The following is a 15,318-nucleotide window of genomic DNA, read 5'->3' as shown; positions in this document are numbered from 1 at the left end:
CTATGAAGTTCAGGAGAAAACAGCTGATAGAGGAACAGGAAGTCACTTAGGAAAGCCTGATAACATGAGGGTGTGTGTGTGTGTGTGTGTGTGTGTGTGTGTGTTCCAGTGGAAGCTGTCACTCACAAACAAAAGGACGTGAACTTGAGGATTTTGCCTCTTTTACAGTTTATTATTATTTGACCGTTCGCTCTCGTTTACATACTTTACTCCACTGTCTCTCTCTCTCTCTCTCTCTCTCTCTCTCAGGGAGGAAAACTCTCATGTTTTCTTTCTTTTCTGTTTTTTTTAAATCACTTCTGTGGGAAACTACGTTTGTTCCTCTCAACGAAAACAGATTCTACAGATTTTTCACATTCTCAGCCTCAGTCCCGTTAGAAAGTCTATTTATTTATTTATGATAATAAAAATAAATTCTAAACGTTGATTATTTTAGGTTTTTGAAAGTCAGGTTTCCAGTTAAACATGACTCAGCAGAAAGTGTCCCGATCAAGTTGATTCTCTGGTTCTCACGTATTTGCCGAGTCATGGTTTGTCCGATGTGAAAGCTGTGGTTGGTGTCAGAGTCGGAGACCAGAGAACCCTCTCCTGTGAGCCTTCTGTGGGCCCCCGACCCAGAGGTTGTTTTGACGTCCAGGGCCAATCTGTCACGTCGTCGTCTCTTTAAACATCTGGAGGAAGAAGACCAAAAAAAAGTGTGTGATAATGAATCAAAGCATGACTCAGCAGAATCCACTGAGTAAAAACAGTCCCAGAGAAGTGAAAGTGTTTTTATTTTAATTATAAACACAAGTATGTGAATCAGAGATGATATAAAAGTGTGTAGTTTGAGGACGTTGGACGTCCTTGTCTCAACTGTCCATAACTTTGTCTGCTGTGTGTTGACATTTTTCCAGATTGTCCGTGTGCTTCAAGTGTTTTTGTGATTTGTGGGACAAAAGTGTCTCTGATGTCTTGGAACAGCTGGCACGTCTCTGTCTGTCTCTGTCTGTCTCTGTCTCTGTCTCGTTCTCACGGGGAAAACGTCAACCTCATGATTCAGTCTCTCTCCCTGCTGACTCTCTCAAATTCCCCTTCTTCTCTCTCTCAATTTTTTTTTAATGTTTTTTTCCAACATGTATATTTTTTTCTGACATGTATGTTTTTTTCCGACATGTATATTTTTTCCGACATGTACGTTTTTTTCCAACATGTATGTTTTTTTCGACACATATATTTTTTCCGACATGTATGTTTTTTTGACACATTTTTTTCCGACATGTATATTTTTTACAATATGAATATCTTTTCCAACATGTATATTTTTTCCGACATGTATGTTTTTTTCGACACATACATTTTTTTCCGACATGCATATTTTTTCCGACATGTATGTTTTTTCCGACATAAATGTTTTTTCCGACATGTATGTTTTTTCCGACATGTATATTTTTTACAACATGTATGTTTTTTTTCCGACATGTATATTTCTTTCCCGACATGTATGTGTTTTTTCCGACATGTATGTTTTTTTTCCGACTTGTATATTTTTTTCCAACATGTATTTTTTTTTACGACATTTATGTTTTTTCTACATGTTTTTTCATCATATGGTTTTTTCCACACGTATGTTTTTTTCCACGCATGCTAGTTTTTTTTTTCTTTTAATTTGTCTCTTTCACTTAAACACTCTTCACTCGTTTGTCTCCACTGATGGACAGATGGTTCGTCCAATCAGCTGTTAGAGTGATGTTCTGAAGCTCCTCCTCTTTGTCAGTATCCAGTGAAGTATCCTGCTCATGGTTGTTTGTCAGGTTCACGAGAGAAAGTGTGTGTGTGTGTGTGTGTGTGTGGGTAAATAATGACCATGTTAACCACAGAAACCACAAAGAGGCTCAGAGCTCCACTTTCCCCTGCACACACACACACACACACACACACACACACACACACACACACACACACAGCCAAAGAAGGAAAACTTACTCTCTTTTTTTAACACCTCTCTCTGCTGCACTTTCTTGTCTGACACATGTTGCCACGGCAACCACCTGAGAAACCATTGTTCACTGCCCTGTGTGTGTGTGTGTGTGTTGACCTCTAGTGGTCCTGCTGTGAAGTACATGCACTGCAGTTTGTCTTTGTCTAATATCGGCAACGATTTGTCTCACTCACACACACACACACACACACACACACACAAGAACCCCAGAGAAAAGTCCAAGAGAGAGAGTTTGTTATAAAAAAGTATGGGACTGAAAACTGAGCCTTGAGGAACACCACAATAACTTTTAAATGATTGTTTGTCATCATTTAGCTTTAGTTAAATAAGATTTAAACTCATGTAAATAAAAGATGATAAATCTGTTTTACTGTGGTGGGAGGAGCTTATGACAGACAGTGAAAACTTCAGTCACGCCTTCACTCTGTCGTCCACATGTTGCTCTCTCATCGTTTGTTGTCATGAATTTGTGTTTTATTTATTTTTTTTCCACTGATAAAAAGTGAAAATCAGATGTTAAACCCGTTGAGAATGTGACCTCGTCGGGTCTGAGCGGTCTGTGTTCCACTGTGACAGGAAACGTCAGAAACAACACGACACACACACACACACACACAAACGTATCAGTGCAGAGAACAAGAGTGAAGGTGTGTTTTTATCGTTTTTTTTGTTTCAAAGTTTCTGATTTCACCGCAGTGTGAAAAACAACAACTATCACACCAGAGTGACTCACAGTGTGTGTGTGTGTGTGTGTGTGTGTGTGTTTGCAGATGTTGCTGTTTTTCTCTTACAACACAACCCTTCTCTTCTTTTTCTTCTTCACTGAAAACAAAAAAAGTTCATTTCAATGTTAAAAATGTTAATAATCTAACTGTGAAGTTGTGTTTGTGAACCAAAAAACTGATTTTATTCACTTTAACAAAGGACTTGTGTCATAGAATCTCAATCAGTTTAAGTCTACGACGTCTACGTCACATGTTCACGTCTTTATCTCACTGTTAGACAGACTTTTCCAACAGGAAACTGAAGTTTGTAAAGCACTCACTCTCCCACACCAAACCCCATAGAGAAAATCAGTGATTTTAACATCACAGCACACAGGAGCTGTTGATCCACTGCTGCCTCCATCACTAAGTTCAAATGTCTTATTTTGTAAAATTCGGCATTTGAAATATTTAATTTAGACACTCCTCTGTGACACAAAGTGACCACACGAGGCAGCAGTGGACCAGCAGCTCCTGTGTCCTCGCGGGCTAAAATCACTGGTTTTCTCTATGGGGTTTGGTGTGGGAGAGTGAGTGGTTTATAAACTTCCGTTTCCTGTTGGAAAAGTCTGTCTGACAGTGAGATAAAGACGTGAACATGTCAGTTTGTGAGGACACGAGGACAAAGTCTTTACTGTCTACTGGAACTGATTCATATCTGTGTGTGTGTGTGTGTGTAAATGAACGTATATTGTATAACGTGCAGCTGTAGAGTCTGTGATGGCAGCAGTGTGTAAACACAGGAGCAGTGGACACACACTCAGGAAAATGTAGTGATTATATATGTGTGTGCGTGTGTGTGTGTGTGTTTGTGTGTGTGTGTGTGTGTGTGTGTGTCCTGCACTTAAGATTTTCTGTAGCTGCACGTTTACGTCAGTCTCTTCTCTGCCAGTGGCTCAAATATCAGTAAATTCTCTGAGGAGTTATTGATAAAAGTAAAGACACAGTGAGATTAAAATGTGTCGTACAGTGTGTGTGCGTGCATGTGTGTGTGTGTGTGTGTGTGCGCGTGTGGGTGTGCAGAGCTTCTCTCTCTTACAGACAAAAGGCTGTGGCTGTCGACACCAACATGCTTTACATCGGCCAAGTCATGCTGTAATGGTGGACACAATCACTTCCAGATGACTGTGTGTGTGTGTGTGTGTGTGTCTGTGTGTGTGTGTGTGTGTGTGTCAGAATGGGACGGAGCAAAAGGGGAATATCAGTTCATTATGGAGGGAGTTACCTGCTCACATGCAGGCAAGAAAAGAGAGAAAAGAAGCCATTCAAGCACGTGTGTGTGTGTGTGTCACTGTGTGAGGGTGTGTGTTTGTATCTTTGTGAGGACTTTTTCAGCGTTAAGACCTGGTTTAAGGGTTAAGGTTAGACACTTATTATGTCACACAAGTGTGTGTGTGTGTGTGTGTGTGTGTGGGTGTAATACATCACAGTCAGTATGAGTGAATGAGGGGGAGGAGCTTAAAATGCTAAGCTAATGCTTCACAACTTGTCCTCGTCTGTTTTAACACACTCGTGCGTGCGTGTGTGTGTGTGTGCGTGTGTGTCACAGGAAGCAGATTTTTTTGTCTCGCTCATCTTTCATCATAATTTCACGTGTTTATGTTGGAGTGTAGTGATAGTGATCTCCGTTGCCGTGGTAACAGAGTAAACAGGAAGTGCTGATGCCGCTCAAATTTCATGGAGTGAAATATGATCTGATGTCAAAGGGAATGTCCTCAGCACATGTAAACACAAAGCATGATGGGAAATGTGGTTCAATCTCTTTATATTTCTTTAAATGACACTTTGTGTTAAGGTTTTCATGTTATATTTGATGTTTTTATCTGTTTTATGAGACAAAAACAATCAAAGAACCTCATTTACTTCATGTTTACTATGTTTATTTTTTAAAGGTCAAAAATGTCACTTCTATTAATGACCACTGGGAGGCAGTAGAGCTCAGGTTATTGAATGAATCCACCTTCTTTCTTTCTTTCTTTCTTTCTTTCTTTCTTTCTTTCTTTCTAATTGAAACATAGATTCCAATCATTCCATTTCATTCTCATGAAAACAAGAGAGAGTTTCTAATCTGAGTCGAGCCAAGTCACACATAGTTTCCCACACTTCTGCTCTGATGACATCATCATCTTCATCTTTACCATCATCATCACTGGCTGCTGCAGCTTCTTCTCACACATGAGGTCACATGTTCCTGTTACTGTTGTTTAAAATGGCAGAGTTCAGTAGCAGCATTAGCATATTTAGCAACATTTGCAGCATTAGCAACATTATCAGCACTAGCTTCATTAATAACATTCGCATATTTAGCAACATTTGCATCATTAGCAGCACTAGCTTTGTGAGCAACATTAGTCACATTAGCATAATTAGGAACATGGCAGCATTAGCATCTTTAGCAATATTTGCGTCATTAACAACATTAGCAGCACTAGCTTCATTAGCAACATTAGTCACATTAGCATCTTTAGCAACATTTGCATCATTAACAACATTAGCAGCACTAGCTTCATTAATAACATTTGCACATTTAGCAACATTTGCATCATTAGCAACATTAGCAACATTAGCTTCATTAGCAACATTAGTTAGATTAGCATAATTAGCAACATGGCAGCATTTGCGTCATTAACAACATTAGCAGCACTAGCTTCATTAGTCACATTAGCAACATGGCATCATGAGCAACATTAGCATCCAGCTGCTATGGCTTCAGTGTTTGATGTTAGCAGTTTCATTAGCCACAGGTTATATCACATGTTAGTGAGGAGTGAGTGTGAATAAAGAGATGAACACATGAACACATGAGGAGAGTGAGGTTTTAAAACAGGCGGGGGAAAAAAGGCGAGAGATGGATGTGAAGCCCCTCCTCCTCATGTGGTCATCCTCACCCTCTGAAATCTTCACCACAACCACTGTGACCTTTGACCTCAGCCTAACTTGAAAATGGAGTCATTAAAGTTACGGAGATTTGATTTTTGTTTCCATGAGGAAGACGATGTTTAATAATGTGTGTGTGTGTGTGTGTGTGTGTGTGTGTGTGTACCTGGTATTCCTTATGTTGTGGGGACCTCTGTCTCTCGTGTTTTGGTTTCTCTGCTCAGTTTTCATGTATTCATGTTTTCATTGGTTCATTTCATCACATTTGATATTAAACGACTGACGTTTCAGACGAGATTAAGAAGAAAATTAATTTGTAGTCAACTGTCTGACCTTCACTGACCTCTGCAGTGTGTGTGTGTGTGCATGTAAGTGTGTGTTAACCAGATAAATGAGGGAAGATAAGACGGAGATGGAAGAGGATGAGGGAGGGAGGAAGGAAGGAAGGAAAAGAGGAATAAGGAGGTGGAGGGGACGTCTTTTCTCTTCATTGTGCATTCTCCTCATCACGCTCTCACCCTCTCATCTCAGTCGCTGTGTCTCTGACTTCACTTTCAATTTCTGTCTCTGTTTTCTGAACCAGCAAATCTAACCTTCATCACACACACACACACACACACACACACACACACACTCTCTCTCTCTCTCTCACACACTCTCTCTCTCACACACACACACACAGAGAGTCTGTTTTGTCTCCAGATCACGTACAGTGGTGCACTCAGCCGAGATCTCACACATGCGTACTGAACCTCTCTCTTTCTCTCTCTCTCTCTCTCTCTCTCGTCTGTCACTCACTGCCTTGCTCGCCCTCAGCTGCAGTCACATGCCAAGCTTCTCACACACACACACTCACACACACATGCAGTCACACACTCACACACACACACACACACTCTGGTCTGTCTTCAGTGATGCTGTGACGCTGCATCTCTCTCTCTCTCACACACACACACACACACACACCTTGTCCTCCCTCACTCAGTCACAGTGCGTGCATGTGTGTGTGTGTGTTGTTGTAATGAAGTGGTGATGTTCTGGGACAGAAAGAACAGTGTGGGAAATTCACAGCGGCGTTCTAAAGGACGACACAGACCCAAGTCTGCTGCAGGTACTCCTTTATCGATTATTGATTATTACTGTCTGATCACGATTGATCAGCGATCTGTGTGAGTGTGTGTGTGTGTGCGCTCTGTCGTTCACACGCGCGCGCGCACACATATTGATCGATTAGTTTTCCTCACGATGACACACTCTGCTTTCGCTTTTCAATTCAAAAAGAGCTTTATTAGCGCAGGGAAACGTACGTTCACCCTGTCATCCCACCATGTCCATCATCCACACATACACACATGCATCATCCGTTCATCCATACAGTTTCACTCCGACACTCATGTTGTGTCTGTCCAGTTGTCCCACAGTGTCTCCATGTCCAAACATCCCTCTCTCTCTCTCTCTCTCTCATCATGGGTTGCCAGGTTTGAATGATCTGGGTCAGTTGGTCTTGGAGAGCGAGCTGCATGTGTGTGTGTGTGTGTGTGTGTGTGTGTGTGTGTGTAATTATGTCTCACAGAGAGTAAGTAAAGATAGATAGAGAGAGAGAGAGAGAGAGAGGAGGACGAGTGTGAGGGAGGGAGGAGAGAGAATTTTAAAAACAATGAAGATGTGTGTGTTTGTGTGTGTGTGTGTGTGTGTGTGCGTGTGTGTGTGTGTGTGTTTGTGTGTGTTCTCCACATGTTTGACCTTGACTTTAATCACAGAATCACATTTATCACCTTCACACCACAGAGACACACACACACACTCACTCACTCACTCACTCACTCACTCACACACACATGCCACACACATTCATTCATGTATTTTCACATCGATGATGTCATTTTCAGCTGCAGAGAGTGTGTGTGTGTGTGTGTGTGTGTGGAGATAACTGGATGGAGGTGAAGAGGTGATGGAGAGATGTGAGGCGAGATACAAGATGAGAGGAAGAGAGAGACGAGGGGTGAGGAGCGGAGAGAGAGAGAGAGAGAGAGAGAGAGAGAGGAGAAGAAGAATGGGAGGAGACAGGACACAACATGTGTGTGAGAGCGATGAGGACTGCTGTTGCCATGACGACCATACAGGTGTTTGAGCCGGTCAGGTGAAGACGGGTGCTGTGTCACTGACCAACAGTGTGTGTGTGAATAAAGTTATTGTGATTTTTTTTGTTGATATTTGTCAATAATTCTATAACTTTTTTGAGTGGTTTACAAACCTTGTGACGTAGATATCCTAGAACCCGAACTGTCCCTTTAAGACCTTTTTTGCTGAGTCACAGAATATAGAAACTGCCAGTTTCTGTTGCTGTAAACGAATGATTGACACAGTGTTTCCTCCCTGTGTTTCTCATCTGTAATCAGATTACTGTAATCCGTGACTTAATTATGGCTTTCATAGCTCCTCCTCCTCTGCTGTGGAGCGAGTGGTGACTCAGCAGATTCTCTGTTGTTAACCTCGTGGCGAGGATCTCTCAGTGGCGCCCCCTGCTGCAGCCCCTGTGTCAGGGCTGACCGAGGGCTAATGCTAATGCTAATGCTAATGGTTTATTCACAACATTAAACTGAAGAAAATCACAGAGAGCAGCTTTAACTTTGTTTAACTTAGTGTGTGTGTAGCTCTCTCTCTCTCTCTCTCTCTCCCTCTCTCTCTCCCCCTCTCTCTCCCTCTCTCTCCCTCTCTCTCTCGCTCGCTCGCTCGCCCTGGTCACCTCCAGCGGTGACAGGAAGTGAAGCAGAGGAAGGAAACGAACTCCTGCGACAATGAAGGGAAGAGAAGGAGAGAAAATATCTGAAAACACACGTTTCTCACATGTGGGTTTATTACAGAGAGGAGAGGAGAGGAGGAGAGGAGGAGAGGAGAGGAGGTGTTAGGAAAGGAAGTCACAGCACCATCAGTTTCCTTCCTCCTTTTCTTTTTCTCCTCCCTCACTTTTTCCTGCTCACACAATCATGTCCACAGACGTGTGTGTGGCAGCGTCTGTACTGCAGACTGCTGCCTCCTCACCTCCTCCTCTGCTCCCCTGCTCCTCCTCCTCTCCTCCTCTGCTCCTCCTCCTCCTCCTCCTCTCCTCCTCTGCTCCTCCTCAGTTTACAGAGTGTGAGTCAGAGTTAAAGTCATGGATCAGTTACTGTGGATCAGAGCAGGTAAGAGACGCTGCAACATTTCTGTCATAATAATAATAATAATAATATGTTTATTATTATTATTATTATTATTATTATTATTATTATCATTGAGTTAAGTAAAAAGGAGAGTTTAGTGTTGAGAGAGTGGAGCAGAGTGGTACTGAGCCACAGACACAGTCAGGAATGTAACCATGACATCAGTGAGGAGAGAACAACGTGTTCACATACGTGTTTGTGTTTGTGTGCACTTTACTTTACTTTACTTTACTTTACTTTACTTTACTTTACTTTACTTTACTTTACTTTACTTTACTTTACTTTACTTTACTGTGCTTTACTTTACTTTACTTTACTTTATGGGCGTGAAAGACGAGACAATAACTCAGAAAAGTTCACGTTAAAAAAGTGAAAGTGAGCCTTTAATGTGGTTTGATAGCATTTATGAATGAGGACACATGTTACTGTTTCCATTAGTTTTTATTATTATTCCAGATTATTATCTGGAAACTTTGATAAAATAAAAGAAAAGACTAAACTTTACTGTACGTGTGTGTGCGTGTGTGTGTGTGTGTGTGTGTGACACTGAGAGGCTCTTTGTCGTCTCTGCTCGTCTTTTACCTCCACGAGTTCTTACACACAGTTGTGAAGGTGCTGTGAGGTCAGACGAGGTTGCTGGTGTGTGTGTGTGTGTGTGTGTGTGCGTGTTTGTGTGCGTGTGTGTGTGTGTGTGTGTCTCTGGTTTGACTGTGTTGCTGAAAGTGCAGTTTGTCTCTGGCTCTGGTCACAGTGTGGTTTTGTGCTCGACTGCGATTCTGTTTCCAATAGAGCAATTATTATAAAATACAACACACGCACACACACACACACACACGGACACACACACACGGACACACACAGCTGGGAGTGACGTCAATAACGACTCTTTACGACTAAAAGTCAAAGTCAAAGTCAGGGGCTCTTATTTTGAAATCCTGTTGTGAATGACCTCTGACCCCTCGAGTGACCTCACTGTCTCCACCCCATCTTGTTCTGTGTGTGTGTGTGTGTGTGTGTGTACACATGCGTGCATGTATGAGACAGACTTTGTAAAGCACTCACTCTCCCACACCAAACCCCATAGAGAAAACCAGTGATTTTAGCTCGCGGCGACACAGGAGCTGCTGGTCTGCTGCTGCCTCGTGTGGTCACTTTGTGTCACTGAGGAATGTCTGAAATAAATATTTCAAATGCCGAATTCACTAAAATAAGACATGTGAAGTTAGTGATGGAGGCAGCAGTGGATCGACAGCTCCTGTGTGCTGTGGTGTTAAAATCACTGGTTTTCTCTATGGGGTTTGGTGTGGGAGAGTGAGTGGTTTTTACAAACTTCAGTTTCCTGTTGGAAAAGTCTGTCTCACAGTGAGATAAAGACGTGATCATGTGACGTAGACGTCGTACAGTCTTTACATCACTGACTAAAATCTGTCTATTCAAACTCTGTGGAGTGATGTTACTGTAGTGTGTGTGTGTGTGTGTGTGTGTGTAAGGTGATAAAGAAAGATTGATGAACAGCAGGATGGGTGTACACTGACCTCCACTATTAGGGTCACAAGGTCATGGAGAGAGACGTAGGAATGAAAGGACACTGTGTGTGTGTGTGTGTGTGCCCCATCAACCTTGAAAACCAGTGACATCACTTCCTGTCTGATGACCGTAGTAGCGACAAAAAAAGACAAACACAACAACAACAACAACAACAAATGCAGTATCTCCCTCCCACACACACACACACACACACAGTGATGAAGTATCTCAGTGACTGATCACACAAACATACTGAACGCTGACTCAGCAACTTCTGCCAGAGGTCAGCAGGTTTGTGCGTGTGTGTGTGTGTGTGTGTGTGTGTGTGTGTGTGTGTGTGTGTGTGTTTACAGTCACAGTGAAGTGAATACAAGTAAAACAAAGTTTATTTCTGTGAAATGAAGAAGATGTTCACCCTCATCGTCGTCATCACCTTCATCATATGACTAAAATAATTAAAAATAGTCACAGCGTGAGTGTGTGAGTGTGTGAGTGTGAATAAGCTGTTAGGGCCTCATCGTCTCACTGGCATATATGTGTGTGTGTGTGTGTGTGTTGCATTTTCCCACCAGAATGATTCAGCTGTATCCATGGCAACCGAGGTATTAAGAGAGCAGCGTGTAATGAAAATAACTATTTTATTTATCCCTATTTTATATTTATGATACGTGTGTGTGTGTGTGTGTAATTGCAGAGACAGTATCCATGTTTGCTAACAAAGATCTAATTTGATGCTAATTACTGACGTGGAGATTTGCGTCACTGTGATTATGATGATTAATCAGACGGACACACACACACACACACACACACGTGTGATGGAGTGAGAGAGAAAAAGGAGAGAAGGAGAAATGAAGCGAGGCGTGGAGGAGAAGAGGAAAGTGATTTAAGGAAAGAGGGAGGAGGATAAACGAGTGAAAGGGAGGAAGGTGAGGAGGATGAGTTGTGGCTCAGGTGGCTGTAAATTACCTTCAGGGCTGAATCACAGCAGACAGCAGGTGTCACTGTGGAGCTGAGGAGTGTGTCTGTGTGTGTGTGTGTGTGTGTGTGTGTGCGTGCGCGTGTTAAAGACACACACACACACACACACACTATCTGGTCTCTAAATAAACTGAGTGAATTATTTATCGCTCAGCTCGTTTAAAACTCTTTAACACTGTTTACATTTAACTCACTCACATAGTGCTGACTCACCTTTAACTCACTCCACTGTCACATAGTGCTGACTCACCTTTAACTCACTCCGCCGTCACATAGTGATGACTCACCTTTAACTCACTCCACTGTCACATAGTGCTGACTCACCTTTAACTCACTCCACTGTCACATAGTGCTGACTCACCTTTAACTCACTCCACTGTCACATAGTGCTGACTCACCTTTAACTCACTCTGCCGTCACATATTGCTGACTCACCTTTAACTCACTCCCACTGTCACATAGTGCTGACTCACCTTTAACTCACGCCGCCGTCACATAGTGCTGACTCACCTTTAACTCACTCCGCCGTCACATAGTGCTGACTCACCTTTAACTCACTCCGCCGTCACATAGTGCTGACTCACCTTTAACTCACTCCACCGTCACATAGTGCTGACTCACCTTTAACTCACTCCGCCGTCACATAGTGCTGACTCACCTTTAACTCACTCCACTGTCACATAGTGCTGACTCACCTTTAACTCACTCCACTGTCACATAGTGCTGACTCACCTTTAACTCACTCCGCCGTCACATGGTGCTGACTCACCTTTAACTCACTCCACTGTCACATAGTGCTGACTCACCTTTAACTCACTCCACCGTCACATAGTGCTGACTCACCTTTAACTCACTCCACCGTCACATAGTGCTGACTCACCTTTAACTCACTCCGCCGTCACATAGTGCTGACTCACCTTTAACTCACTCCACTGTCACATAGTGCTGACTCACCTTTAACTCACGCCGCCGTCACATAGTGCTGACTCACCTTTAACTCACTCCGCCGTCACATAGTGCTGACTCACCTTTAACTCACTCCGCCGTCACATAGTGCTGACTCACCTTTAACTCACTCCGCCGTCACATAGTGCTGACTCACCTTTAACTCACTCCGCCGTCACATAGTGCTGACTCACCTTTAACTCACTCCGCCGTCACATAGTGCTGACTCACCTTTAACTCACTCCGCCGTCACATAGTGCTGACTCACCTTTAACTCACTCCACTGTCACATAGTGCTGACTCACCTTTAACTCACTCCGCCGTCACATGGTGCTGACTCACCTTTAACTCACTCCGCCGTCACATAGTGCTGACTCACCTTTAACTCACTCCACTGTCACATAGTGCTGACTCACCTTTAACTCACTCCGCCGTCACATGGTGCTGACTCACCTTTAACTCACTCCACTGTCACATAGTGCTGACTCACCTTTAACTCACTCCACCGTCACATAGTGCTGACTCACCTTTAACTCACTCCGCCGTCACATAGTGCTGACTCACCTTTAACCCACTCCCACTGTCACATAGTGCTGACTCACCCTTAACTCACTCCGCTGTCACATAGTGCTGACTCAACTTTAACTCACTCCGCCGTCACATAGTGCTGACTCAACTTTAACTCACTCCACTGTCACATAGTGCTGACTCACCTTTAACTCACTCCACCGTCACATAGTGCTGACTCACCTTTAACTCACTCCACTGTCACATAGTGCTGACTCACCTTTAACTCACTCCGCCGTCACATAGTGCTGACCCACCTTTAACTCACTCCGCCGTCACATAGTGCTGACTCACCTTTAACTCACTCCGCCGTCACATAGTGCTGACTCACCTTTAACTCACTCCGCCTTCACATAGTGCTGACTCACCTTTAACTCACTCCGCCGTCACATGGTGCTGACTCACCTTTAACTCACTCCGCCGTCACATAGTGCTGACTCACCTTTAACCCACTCCCACTGTCACATAGTGCTGACTCACCTTTAACTCACTCCGCCGTCACATAGTGCTGACTCAACTTTAACTCACTCCACTGTCACATAGTGCTGACTCACCTTTAACTCACTCCGCCGTCACATAGTGCTGACTCACCTTTAACTCACTCCACTGTCACATAGTGCTGACTCACCTTTAACTCACTCCGCCGTCACATAGTGCTGACTCACCTTTAACCCACTCCCACTGTCACATAGTGCTGACTCACCTTTAACTCACTCCGCCGTCACATAGTGCTGACTCAACTTTAACTCACTCCACTGTCACATAGTGCTGACTCACCTTTAACTCACTCCGCCGTCACATAGTGCTGACTCACCTTTAACTCACTCCGCCGTCACATAGTGCTGAGTCACCTTTAACCCACTCCCACTGTCACATAGTGCTGACTCACCTTTAACTCACTCCGCTGTCACATAGTGCTGACTCAACTTTAACTCACTCCGCCGTCACATAGTGCTGACTCACCTTTAACTCACTCCGCCGTCACATAGTGCTGACTCACCTTTAACTCACTCCACTGTCCTATTTTGCTGACTCACCTTTACCTTTTACAACATGTTGTTGCAGTTTATGTCAGTTTGTAAAGCACTCACTCTCCCACACCAAACCCCATAAAGAAACCAGTGATTTTAACGTCACAGCACACAGGAGTTGTTGATCCACTGCTGCCTCCATCGCTAAGTTCAAATGTCTTATTTTGTGAATTCGGCTTCTGAAATCCTTCGTTATGATTTAAATCAGTGACACAAAGTGACCACACGAGGCAGCAGTAGACCAGCAGCTCCTGTGTCGCCAAGAGCTAAAATCGCTGATTTTCTCTATGGGGTTTGGTGTGGGAGAGTGAGTGGTTTCCTGACGTAGAGCCTCTGTGTCTCGCTGGTTCTCGGCAGCAGTGTGTGTGTGTGTGTGTGTGATATTAGCATACATATAAAAAATGCCCTCAGTGTTTTGTGTTATAAACTTTTGCAGACGGCGACAAACTTGAAAACTGCCGAATATAAAGATAATTGAAGTAAAATGTTCTCCTCACAGCGTCTCATCAATAATTCATGGACTTTGTGGTTTGTCCTCTCAGTGACTGATATGTCTCTGCTTCTCCTGCAGAGGGCAGCACTGAGCTGAGGCTTCACTGTATACTGACTGCTGTCCCTCAGGGGCCACCGTAGGCTGAAATTCTGCACCAAACAAGTACTAATAAATACTGGACTAAATAAAAAGAGTTAAATCTGAAGGAAAACAGTTGTGAAATAATAGCAAATACTGGAAATATCAGCCAACATTAGCAGGAAAAACTGTCAATAAATGTAAAACAGTGTAAAAGTTTTTTTATTTAAAAAAAACACATTACTAATTTACATTGTTTTAAATGTAATTTTTAATGTTTATAATAGTAATTTAGAATATTATTATGTTTACAGAATCATAATACTCATACTTTCTAAATAGACAGGACAAAATGAGCAGAATTCAGTGAAGAACCTTAAAAACCTGTTAGTTTGTTAAATCTGCTGATGTGAGGAGAGAAACTCACATAGGTTTGATGATACACTGTGTGTGTGTGTGTGTGTGTGTGTGTGTGTGTGCGTGCGTGCGTGCGTGCGTGCGTGTGTGTGTGTGTGTGTGATTTTCTGTGTGTGTGTACGTGCATGTGTGTGTGTGTGTGTCCCTCCAAGCTGTGTGTTTACAGTCATTAGTGTCTCATTTTCCACAAACTCCTGGGGCTTATGTGACTTAAAACACACATTATTAACTCTGTCACACACACACACACACATACACACACATATTTAATTTAAAGGCACACATCTTCCTAACGTTATGTCTTTATCTCACTGTCAGACAGACTTTAGCAACAGGAAACTGAAGTTTGTAAACCGCTCACTCTCCCACACCAAACCCCATAGAGAAAATCAGTGATTTTAGCTCGCGGGGACACAGAAGCTGCTGGTCTTCTGCTGCCTCGTGTGGTCACTTTGTG

Source organism: Solea solea, chromosome 3 (assembly GCF_958295425.1).
Source record: "Solea solea chromosome 3, fSolSol10.1, whole genome shotgun sequence".
Classification (NCBI taxonomy): Eukaryota; Metazoa; Chordata; class Actinopteri; order Pleuronectiformes; family Soleidae; genus Solea; species Solea solea.
The sequence above is the reverse complement of the archived record's forward strand: the minus strand, read 5'-3'. Positions refer to the sequence as shown.